Consider the following 13,635-nt stretch of genomic DNA (forward strand, 5'->3'; position numbering starts at 1 on the left):
TTTTAATAAAAATGTGCAAAGCTGAAAATATGCAGATTTTCAGAAACTTTTGATAAGGGATCTACCAGGCAGTATATGCAAAGCCTTTACCGGTCAAGGTATTGGCTCTGATACCACTTGTTGGTCCCGGTAGGGTTATAACGAGAGTCTAGGGGGGGGGGGGTGAATAGACTCTTCTCAGATTTTTGCAAGTAACAACCTTTCGGCGTTACAGCGCAGCGGAAATATTAAGTTCGTTTTAACTGCTTTGCACAGTTTAATGTTTTTTATTAAACTTTCGGTTTGGTCGCGAGTGATGATATGATGCAGAAAGTAAATCGCGAAAAGTAAAGAGATAAGGAGACGAGAGTTTTATACTGGTTCGACCAACTTTGCCTACTTCCACTCTTCTTCCACAACTTATAGAAGGTTTGCACTATCACTCGTTAGTACAAATACACGAAAGTTTCCTTGATCACTAAGCCGGACAGCTTCCTGTAGGTTTTTCAACTCCGCGAGTTTACTCCGCCTCTATCAACGTCTTCTTCAGAGTTGAGGTTGGTAGAAAATGATTTCTGATTTCCCCAACGTGGTGAAGTCTTGACTGAATGGAGGATGATCACTTCTTATAAGATGCAAGACTTCTTCAAGGTGGAAGATAAGAAATAATGAGCTTCTTCAAATATCTTCACGCCTTGACACTGGTTCGCAAAAAGCTTGATGAGAACTTTGAGATTGTTTAAGAGCTTTTTGCTTGAGAATAATATCGAGTGAAAAGAACCGGCACCTTCTTAGTTGATGAAGGTGGGTTTATATAGGTGAGGGAAATTTCATCCGTTAGAGGGAGATGAAATTTCAAACCTATTATCCAGTGGGTAAGGACCGGGGAGCTTGTTGCATTAAATGCTCCATTAATGTGGTTTGTACCATGTAACCGTTGAGGGCATGGATAGCCTTAGGGTTTTGTCTTTTAGCTTCAAGGATGGTACAGCTTCATTTAATGCTCCTTGGTATGCGTGTCCCACATGTTGAGGTCCTTTTGTTCCTAGGATGGTTAGTCAACTCAGACAGTAGTGATATTCTTCTTGTTGTTGAAGAGAATGAATGTCTTGATGAATCGTCATAATGATAGCTGTCTCTACGAGGTGGTTGATAACCTTTGATGAACTTTCGTTGTTGACGCTTCAGTCTTCGTGCTTTGTGTCTCTTTTCGTCTTGATAGCCCTAACTAAAGAACATAACTCGTTTTCGTGTGTTTGTCTAGCTTAACACGAATTACAATGCGAGTTATGGCGACTTTCGTCTAGAACGAAAGCAGCGATTAAAAATAAAGAAGGTTAGGGGTCTACTTTCTAGGTTACATTGGTATCATCAAAATCCTAATACAAGTGTTCCTAACACAAACCTCACGCACATTAAGCATTAAATTGACGCACTTTAATTATTAACTCACACACCTTAAGTTTCAACAACTACTGACATTAATCACTAACATCACGCACCTTAAGCACTAACCCCACGCACATTAAGCACAAACACCACGCATATTAAGAACAAATCTCACGCACCTTAAGCATAAAAGCCCACACTTTAAGTTTTAACAAATACTGACATTAATCACTAACCCCACGCACCAAGCACAAACCCCACACACATTAAACACAAACTCCACGCATATTAAGAACAAATCTCGCGCACCTTAAGCACAAAAGCCCATACTTTAAGTTTTCACAACTACTCACATTAAGCACAAACCCACGCACCTTAAGCACAAAACGCACGCACCTTACGCACAAGACTCACGCACTTTATATACAAAACTCACTCACATTAATCACAAAACCACTCACCTTAATTTTGACCTAGATGCAAAAATTACAAAATTGCCACCGCATTTTTTTTTAAATTTTGGTAATCTTGGACGTTGATTTAAGCGAGATGAATGGCTCAGATTAAATCGCACCTGAGGCGTTCACCCGCACCAGAACCGATTTATATATATATATATATATATATATATATATATATATATATATATATATATATATATATATATATATATATATATATATATATATATATATAAGATCATATGAGAACACCTGCTTAGAGAGAGAGAGAGAGAGAGAGGGGCGATCAAGTGCAGTCATGTTGTTAGGTGTGGTCATATGGTCAATTACAGGCCATTAGATTAGATAGATTCAATGAATCACATTAATCAAGATTCTTGCAGTATTTTCGCGCACATTCTCCTACCCAACGAACTGTAAGGGTAAACTCGTCATAGTGCACCGGAATAAGGGAAATCACATTGTTGTGTGTTTTATTTGTGTAATTGGTGCATTATTAGCATTACTCTGGTGTATTTGTAGATTCTCTTTGGTGCCAAGTTCAGGTGCGGCAACGCCTTCCCGTGTGGTCAGTGCGGCCATATCAATTGTTATACAAATATACACCATCCATGTTATGAAATGCATAGCAAAAAACATACATAAATTAGATACGCATCACCAAAAATGCACCATTAGATATGAATAAATACATCATACAGTGTTCGGGAATACACTATTGGTGTATTTCACTTTGGTGTGTTTTATTACACTATTGGTGCATGTTGTCAACATTGTTGGTGTATTGTAGAACCCAACCGCTATAAATGGCCACTGTAATTACCATAACATCCCCACGCGCGAAAATCCTCAGAATTAGCCACTGTCGTTAGATTAAACTTATTCAACGACACAGATACGACCACACCGCTACACCTAATGACATGACCACATATGAGCGCTCTTCTATATATATATATGTACATATATATATACATATATATATACATATATATATATATATGTGTATATATATATATGTGTACATATATATATATATATATATATATATATATATATATATATATATATATATGTATATATATATGTACACATATATATATATATACATATATATATATATATATATATATATATATGTATATATATATGTACACATATATATATATATATACATATATATGTATATATATATGTACATATATATATATACATATATATATATACATATATATACATACATATATATATATATATATATATATATATATATATATATATATATATATATGTATGTATATATATATATATATATATATCAAACTATTTTACACACATTCTTTGGGTTGGAAGAAATTTAAAAATAAATAAATAAATAAATAAAAAGCCTAATTTTTTTTGTTTGTTTCCAAATTTCTAAAATAGTTCATTTGAATGCAAAAAAAAAAAAAAAAAAAAAAAAATTCAGAAATAGAAAATTTTCTACTACTCCCAAAATGAGACAAGCACTAAATATATAAGATGAATTGATGAAATGACACTATGATGTATATCCCTGCCTTCAATTGAGAAACGCATTGCTAGCCTATTGAAGTGTATAGGTTGATTCTAGTTTAATTTATAAATAGGTGCAATTATTAACTGATTTTTTTTTTAAAGAAATGATCGAAAAACTATATATATAAAAAATTAAAATAATAATGTCTCAGCATCACTGTTTTCTTTTAACTACTTTCTCAATCATCTCAACCAATTGAAGCACAAAGGATCAATATTGCCTCCTCTGAGGGACTTGAACCCACTTCCTTCCACATGGGAGTGCATCTCAGATGCCATTAGACCACAAAGTCTTACCAACTCCATAATCTTTTTGTTTCTACTAAACAAACTTTGTCATCAAATGAGCCCAGGAGTTCCCCCAAACACTTCAACATGTAAGGAGTTGATTCTATTTGCAATAAGGATGTCCACTACTGATGATGAAGTGTTATGGAGGAACTCTAGGGAACATCTCATAATATTCTCTTCAATGTCCTTAATTAATTTGTTGTATGTCAAGTAGTCCATAGAGTTCCCCCAAGCACTTCACTAAGCTAGCAATAATGCCCTTTCTCATAAGTTGAAGGCATATATATGCATATTGAAGTGCTCAAGGGAACTCCATGTAAAACCTGACCATATTATATATTCTGAGTTAATGTGATATGGGGTCCTCTGAGTATAGTGATTTTGCCAAGTTTAGTCCTAAATTTTTAAATTGACCATATGTGGTCCTTCAACTTTCAAATTGTTACTATCCATGATGTAAGTTAACCACCCATGATTCTTTAATTTTCAAAATTTAACTTGGTCCTCCTGGAAGGACCATGGCTGGTTAAAATTTGATAGTTGAAGGACCATGGATGATGGTTGTTAACTTGGACCATGGATAGTAACAATTTGAAAGTCGAAGGACTAGGGGTAGTGAATTTAAAAGTTTAGGACTGGCAAAATCACTATATATACTCGGAGGACTCCAGATGATATTAACTCAATATATTTTTATGTACATGTGTTGTTTCTAGCATAGTTTCTACGTTGGGGAAGTTGATGCAGGAAGGTTTGATATATATACTCAATTCTCAATTGCAGAAAAATAAATAAAAATCTATTTTAGAGCAAGAAACTGGGTAGAATACAATTGCAAGCATGAACCTGGTCAGAAAAGTGTGTTGAGGGAGATAAATGGAATAAACAAACTGTGATTAAAAAGATTTTATCCATGGCTGCATGCAGGATATTCTGATCTACCACTTTTAGAAATTCCTTTCAGATGGCCGCATAACTACTTGTAGTCCTTAGCAACAGATCAAATCTTAATATAAAAATATTAAATATTAACTTACAAAAACATTTAAGTTTGAACAATTTAAGGCTATTTCGCTCAAAACGCCGTTATTTTTAATGAAATAACACATTTTTTTAAAAAGAAAACAATAGCTAATCGACCAACTAAACCGACCGGCCGCCTAGATCATCGATTATGGTGATACGCTAGACGTCGGGCCGGTGCCTAGGCGCGACTTTTGCAACAGTGATCATATCTGAAAATCAAGAAACTAAAATATAAGGTCATATGAGATCATCTCACGGATTCAGATAAATATTACATTTTTTCTCGTAAGTATCTATCCAACCCTTAAATATATATTACATTTTAATTTAGAAGTATTATTTTTTTTTCTAAAAATATCGCATTTTTACTCATAAGTATTACAATTTTTCTTATAAGTAACAATAATTAATTTATCTATGATTAGTATTACACTTTTTCTCATAAGTAACAACTAGTCAATTTGTATAATATTTTTTTTTTCATAAGTAACTCTTCAATCTCTAAATATTACATTTGATTTAAAAGTAGAGAAAATTACAATTTTAGTCATACGACTATAGGGGTTTATTAATTTCAGCACCTAACTTTCAAAAGTGTCAATTTAGTATCTTAAGTATGTAATTTTTGTCAATTTTAATCACTCCGACCAAATTACCGGTCAAATTTAACTGGAAAACCTAAATCCAACATAGAGCTGTCAATACGGACTGGCGAGACAGGATGGGCCAAAATCTGACGGGCCAAAAACGAGCGCTCTTTGGCGGGCTTGGGTTTTACAGGCCCGGACCACCTCGCCTTAGGCCCGCGGGCCCCTGCCACATTTTTTTTCTTTTTAAGCACATACTTTATATCCAAGGGCAAAAATCCTTCGAAACACTTCCCATACATGTTCCTCCTTATTAGTAAGCTCTTCAACATATAAGGAGGTGTTTGACAAATAGCTATTAATTGATACTCGTTCTGTGTCCCATACTTATTAGTTGATACTCCCTCTGTCTCATTTTATCTCTCCTACTTACTATTCATTGGTTAAATCAATTATTTCTTTTTTGCTTATTTCTATTAGCATTTTCTTATAATTTTTATATTTGATTTTTTTGTATTTAATAGTACTTTTAATGTAGTTTCTAAATATATAATTTTACATACTAAAATTAAATTGTAAATAACTTCAGTCAAGCCTCGTTAACGTAACCGAACCCAACACATAAAATGAGACGGAGGGAGTAGTTGTTAGCGGATTAGGTAAGCGGGTTTGACGAGTTGATAGTATTAGCTAGTTGTAGAAAGATGTTTGATAAATTAGCTCTGAGCTGATAGCTGATTACATGCAATGCAAAATGACCTTTAAGGGTGTAATTTATTTTTTCAAAAAGCTTATATTTTAGCGTTTTTGAGCAATAAACTTTTACAAAAAGCTTATTAATAACACTCATATTGGTTATTTAACCAAATCAAACAACTAATAGTGCTCAAACAAGCCAAAATTAATTGATAAGCTGACTATGTTACTAAACGGGGTTCATATAGTTTTTACTTTCATTCATCCCAAACCAATCATGTCCCTTATCAGATCTTGGCATGGCCTTGTTTGGTAACATAATTAGCTTGTCAGTTAATTTTTGACGTATTTGACCACTATTAGTTGTTTGACTTGGTTAAACAATTGTTTGATTAATTAGCTTTTTATAATAATATATTGCTCCATAAAGCTAAAATTTAAAAAGCTTCTCAAAGCAGTTTTTTTGGATCAGTTTTTTGAGAAAATCATTTTGCATATAATCAGCTATCAGCTAACCGCTAATTTACCAAACATCTTTCTACAATCGACTAATGTTATCAATTAATCAAATCTACTAATTCAATCAGCTAACAGCTATTTACCAAACATCCCTCATCTGTTGTTTTTATTCATTGTTGCTGGAATGTCATCCATTCGTGGTATCTGAGGAAGTTGAAAAGCAAATATTCTTCCAAAAGGCTGAACCCCAACCCTAAGGGCCCCCCACACTCCGGTCCGACAGAGCATTTGGGAGCAAATATTCCTTCTACATATGGTACTGAACCGGTATTTTACACCTCATCATTCATAAAAATAGATTGTTATCGTTAATTAGAAGGAAATTTTCACCCACACCTACCAATTAAGAAGAATGTTCATCATATATATATAGTTGCATTATCTCAATGTTTAACAGTAAGTGACGACATAAAATATGCAGATTCGCACGACTTATTTATAATGGGAGTTGGTTTATACGGAGTAATATAATTGCCAATGGAGAATCATTCTTGATTCGACATAATTCTATAGAATAATATAATCTTATTAGGATCAAGTACTTACCACTGCAGTACGCTAACAATTATAACTCGTAACAAAGGGGCTACGACGTAACTTTTCACATTTTCGAGACATTGTGTGTTGGACTCTGCCTACAATCCCCCAAACACTGAGTGCTAGACTTGGCCTTTACTGGTCTCTGCTCAACAATTCGAACCTATGACTTGGCTCTAATACCGCTAGTTAGGATCAGGCAAAGGCACAACTTTATATTTTCGAGACGTTAAGTGCTGGACTTGGCCTCCACGGCTCCACCCAACAATCCTCAACTACCGGGTACTAGACTTGGCCTTTACTGGCCAGCCTCCACCCAACAAATCTTTTTCGTTCTAAAGAATTTTAATTTCTCATCAAATGAGCCCAGGAGTTCCCCCAAACACTTCAACAAGTAATGAGTTATATAATTACTTGCAATAAGGATGGAATTAGCCTCCACTATTGATGAAGTGTTATGGAGGAACTCTAGGGTACATTCGATCTCTTCAATGTCCTTAGCAAACACATTAATTTATGTATGTCAAGTAGTCCACAGAGTTCCCCCAAACACTTCAGTAAGCAAGCAATGCCCTTAGCTTTCTCATCAATTCAAGCTAGTATAGGCATATGCATATTGAAGCGCTCAAGGGAACTCCATGGAAAACCTGACGGTAATATTTATTTTTTTTAATGTATTTTCTGTTGCTTCTATTGGGGAACTTGATGCAGGAAGCCAGGAAGTCTTGCTATATATATATATATTCAATTCTCAATTAATGCAGAAAAATAAATAAAAACTAGTCCGTATTTTAGAGCATGAAACTGGGTAAAATACAATTGCAAGCATGAACCTGGTCAGAAAATTGGGTTGAGTGAGATAAATGGAATAAACAAACTGTGGCTAAAAAAAAGGTTTTATTATTCACGGTTGCATGCAGGTAGGATATTCGATATACCACTTTAAGAAATTCGTTTCAGGCTTTCAAAGGCCGCAAAACCATTTGCAGTATTCCTTACTCCTTAGGGACAGATCTTAATTGACCTCAGCTCCCAAGAATCCTGTTACATACATTGGGAAATGAATAGAGGTTGGATCAAGCTAAGCTACAGAAACCAAAATTGTTTACTAAAAATATTTGCTAACATCACAATATATAATTCGTATTTGATAAATAAGTGGATTATTTTTTAATGCGGGATGAGTTTTATTGCCAACCTCAAATGATGAAGGAAAGATGGATTTAAGTCATCATGGTATGAAAAATATTTGATGTACTCCCAACTTTTACTCTCACTTGTGTTCAAATTTGATTGGAAGAAAAAAAAAATGGATAAATTAAACATTATGACCCACTACTAAATTGGGCAATCAAAGCATGCTAAATCATAGGGAGTATAAAATGGGAGTACAAATTGAGAGTACATGTAGAATTACTCTATTTTTTTATTGGACTAAATTGTTCTTACATCATTGTGAAACTTGCACGACCTAACTAGAAAGTTGTACATTGATCAGAAATACAAGTACACCTAGACTCTAAACGGTATGACTATTGTCCAAAGAATTGATAATGTTGACACCCCAGTGGCTCCAATTGAACATGTTTATATATCATTCTCAGAATTTTATCAATGCATAAAAATTTCTAAAGAAATTTAATTTGAAAGTTAATTTTTACTATATCATTATAACAATATATAGTGTAACCATATATTTCAAATTATTTTTCCCCATTCTCTATTGACAACAATTGTAGCAATTGTCAGTGATAAAATCCCAAAACAATTTGTCTCAACAACGAATTGAAATCAAAATAAATAATAAATGGAAGCAAGTACACCACTCTATTACTCTTATTAAATTAAATAAATTAGTAGCTACAACAAAAAACAATGCATATGTATTTCTTTAATTTAGAATTAGATGTCTACATTGGCTTTATTCAAACAAATTTTATTCATTATCAAAAATAAAGAGTGATATAATTTCATTAGTTATATTATCTTTATTTTCTACAATGCAAAAATTCGTTACCTTCAAATTCATTAATTAATTATATTCACTACATTGTCCATTGTTTTCTTTTTACAATATCTTATAATTAAATATCAAACTTATAATACAATATATATATATATACCAAGTACTTTATTAATACCATGAAAAAAAAAAATAGTTTGAAGCCAATCATATTAACTACTTGGGGAGGTTTGTTGATAAAGATGGTATTCAAATAACCCAAGAAATTGAAGCGGGAAACTATCCGTAATATCTTTGGACTACTTCATAATTGTCCAATTCACTTCAAAAGTAAATCGTATTTCTCTATTAAGATGACTTAAAATGTATAATTTTTTACTACCTTTTGTAATATTATTCTTTAGATAAACTAGGAATTTCTCTATCCACAAGAACTCATTCAACAATAATGATTGAATCAAAAGTTCCTCGAGCATAACACCTAAAAGGACTATTATATACTTTTATGCTGATAATAATATTTAATGCTAATTAGATCATTATCTTACGTAGCTACATTTAAAACTTATTATTAAAAGTGTCAATGTAATGAAATAGAACATCGTGACACACTTGAGGCATTGAAAAGATGTTAAGACTACAACAATGCCGCAATCAATCTTGCAAATCAAGAAAATGAAGAAATTTCAAAAATAGTCACCGTTGCAGCATTAATCAATGTTGTATGTAAAATACTTATTGTGCATTCCTTTAAATATATTAGAAAAAGGTTTATGCACAAAGTGGCAAACTATTTAACTGCATGCATTGTGGCAGCAGTGGGTGCTCCCAGATTAGTATTAAGTCAACAAAAAAATTTTACAAAACACACACATGCACACACACAAAAATCAAGTACTACACTCATTTATACTAATTTCAAAAATATGAACTTCAAAATGAACATGTGCAAAATGGATGTAGAAATTGCTTTAATGAAACTAGACACGTTGTGGAATCAGTATTCGGACTACCTGCAGAGTCATTGTTGTTACTATCATGTAAACAAGTTATGGAAGTAGAACAAGATCAGAGGTACTACTCATGAACCTATTACAAATATAATACATATTAATATTTTGTTCAATACTTTCACATGAGAATCTATGACACACATTTCACAACACATGAAACATGTAAAGGAAAAAAACTATTACTGCCAAATATCAATAGATGCTTGCAAGATCAAGAGTTCATAGTACAACTAAGATCCCAGTTATATACACAACAAGGCAAATTCACGGCTTCATACGTCATAATCTCATTGCATGACGTTGCACTCTATGCTACCACCAATAATCCAATTACACATGACAGACTACCAATAAAAAAGAAGATGACAAGTACTGAAGATAAAGATAATGACAATGCTATCCAAAAGAGAATTAAGAAGACTTAGAGAAATTTTCAAACCAAAAGTAATACTCCTTATGTCCCATTTTATCTATCATACTTACTATTCACTGGTCATTTGGTCAAACCAACTCTTTCTTTTGTTTATTTTCTTTAGAATTTTTTACTTATCTTTAAATTTGAGTTTTTGTATTTAATAGTACTTTTGATATAGTTTCTAAGTATATAGGTTTTGTATACTAATACTAAACTTAATATTATGAAAAATTGAATTAAAAATAACTTCAGTCCGGCCTCGTTAACCGAACCAGACACATAAAATGAGACGGAAGGAGTATTAATTTATACTATTATTTTTAGACTAAGTATTTAAACTAGCGTTTTTACAAAGTTGCAAACATTTATTTTAGTAACAAATATATACTCCGTAAACAATATTTCCTATATCTTGCTTTCATACTTTGAATTACTGATTTAAGTAAACAAATTCAGCATTCAATTACCTATGCATGAACATCTCCTATATAATCTTGCATTGATATACTTTAAAATACTTATATTTAAAAATAAACATTGATCATTATCTCATCCGCGCAATGTGCGTGAAAATTTAGTATAAATATAAATGTCATTTATCTCAATTAGAGTTAGGTTTTAATGATATATTTTTATACATTAATTTTATTTATACATACCAAATAGAAAGAGAGAGAGAAAAATTGAAGTAAAATTTCTAGACCAACTGGTCCACCTTACAAGTTAGATGCTGGTCACGATATGATATAACTACTGTTTCAATTAATGAACCATTAATTAAGTTGTAGGTTATTGTTGTTGTTGGAGTATCATCCACTTGTGGTACCTAAGTAAGTTGAAGAGCAAATGTTCCTTGTACAGGTGGTACAGAACCCACATTTACCACCTGATCATTGACAAAAATTAGATTGTTAACGTTAGATGGAAACTCCCACCCCAACCGACATGCAAATAGTTGCATTTTGTTGGGTTGGGGCTTCCCTCCTATGTGGTAAATAGCTCATTTTGGACCAAGCCTATTCCACTGCAATATTTGTTAGCTTGATGGAAAAGTTTGCTGACAATTGTTTGGGTTGGAGAATGGGTTATTGGGTAGAGTTAAAGAGTGGATGTTGGGATGAAGTTGTTGGGCAGAAGTTTGCTTGGGATGAACTTGGGAAGAGATTTCCTAAGGGAACTTGGGAAGAGGTTTCCTAAGGATTATGGGAAGAGGTTTCCTAAGGGAACTTGGGAAGAGGTTTCCTAAGGTTTATGGGAGGAAGTTGAGGAATTAATTAACTTTCTTTATTTCCAAGGTGGCTGCCTACATCTATAAAAGGAGGGAAAAATTCATTGTTTCCTCACCACTACACCAGACACTTCTACATACTACACATATTCCTTTTGTATTTTTCGGCAGAAGCAGTAGGCCAAAAAAGAAAGAAAAATTTAGTTTTCTTTCTTTCTCTTTGCACGGTCGTATGCAGCAGTTGAAGGAGCAACATCTATTTCTTCTTCTTATTGTGCTGCTTTGTTGTGGGTTTGCCTAGCTTCTTTGGTGGCACGGCGACGGCGTGTGTCGGCAGGTTTTGTCGCACGTCTGATGGATTTGTCGTGAGGTTTGCCGAAGATCTTTGGGGTACTTTTCTTCATCAAATATTTTGTAGAGGTCAGGGTTTGTTCCAGGCATCATCGTTTTGGGTAAGCTCGTAATATTTGTATTCTTTTCACCTTGTTCGTGGTGGTTGAATATTTTGAGTACGAGTTGGTATCCCTTTTTAGGCCTGTGAACGTGATAGAATGTATTTGGCCTAGTTGTTGTATTTGATGATTTTTAGGGTGTTTGGCTCGGGTGGTAGCCAACAACTTTGTACCCAAGATTTGTTATAGTGGAATAATGTGTTGGTGGTGGTCCGTGGTTTTGGGGTTTTCCACATAAATCTTGTGTCCCTTGTGTCTGTTATTTATTTTGGCTATTTTGCACCATCTCGTATTTGCGCTCTTGTCGGTCCTGTGATTTTATTTGTCACAGGCGGTGGGATTTTTCCCAACAAAGTGGTATCAAAGCCCTGGTTGTTGATCAGGTGTATTTGACATAGAGGCACATACGATAAATATGGTGCGGTTGAACAGTAGAAATTTTCACATTTGGAAGGCCAAGATGAAGGATCTCCTGTTTGTGAAGAAATTGCATCTACCTGTGTTTGCAAGTGCAAAGCCAGCAAATATATCAGACGAGGAGTGGGACTTTGATAACCAACAAGTTTGTGGTTATATTCGACAATGGGTCGAAGACAAAGTTTTGAACCATGTTATTAATGAGACGAATGCCAGGAGCCTGTGGGATAAGCTTGAGACCCTGTATGCTTTCAAGACAGGCAATAACAAGTTGTTTTTGTTGAAGCAGTTGATGAATTTAAGATACAGGGAAGGTACATTGATCAATGATCATGTTAATGATTTCCAGGGTGTTCTTGATCAGTTGTCAAGCATGGGCATCACATTTGAGGATGAGGTACTTGGTCTTTGGTTACTTAACACTGTACCTGATTCTTGGGAAACATTTTGGGTTTCTTTGACCAATTCTGCTCCCAACGGTGTTGTGACCATGGATTATGTCAAGAGTGGTATCTTGAATGAAGAAGCAAGAAGAAGATCTCAAGACACCTCCACTTCTCAGTTAGAGATTTTGGTTACAGAAGATAGGGAGAGAAACAAGCAAAATGGTCAGAAGGGTAGAGATGTTAAATGTCATTATTGTGGCAGGAGAGGACATATCAAGAAATTTTGCTTCAAGTTGAAAAGAGACAAGGAGCAAGATGATGATGATGTCACCGGGAACCAAGTTGCAATTGTTGGAGGAGATTTACTTGTCGTCCGCGATGAGAATGCCAACAATGTTGCTTGCCATGAGACAACTTGGATTATGGATTCAGGTGCAGCCTACCATGTTACACCAAGGAAGGAATTCTTTGCTTCATATACTCCAAGTGATTTTGGAGAGCTAAGAATGGGTGATGATGGTCAGGTGAAGGTGATTGGTACCGGTACAGTTTGTCTTGAGACCAGCAATGGCACAAAGCTGGTACTTAAAAATGTAAAGCATACACCGGGTATCAGACTGAATCTTATTTCTACTGGAAATCTTGATGATGATAGTTTCTGCTGTTTCTTTGGTGATGGACAGTGGAAAATTACCAAAGGCTCACTGGTTGTTGCACGA

Source organism: Ipomoea nil, unplaced genomic scaffold (assembly GCF_001879475.1).
Source record: "Ipomoea nil cultivar Tokyo-kokei standard unplaced genomic scaffold, Asagao_1.1 scaffold2701, whole genome shotgun sequence".
NCBI lineage: Eukaryota > Viridiplantae > Streptophyta > Magnoliopsida > Solanales > Convolvulaceae > Ipomoea > Ipomoea nil.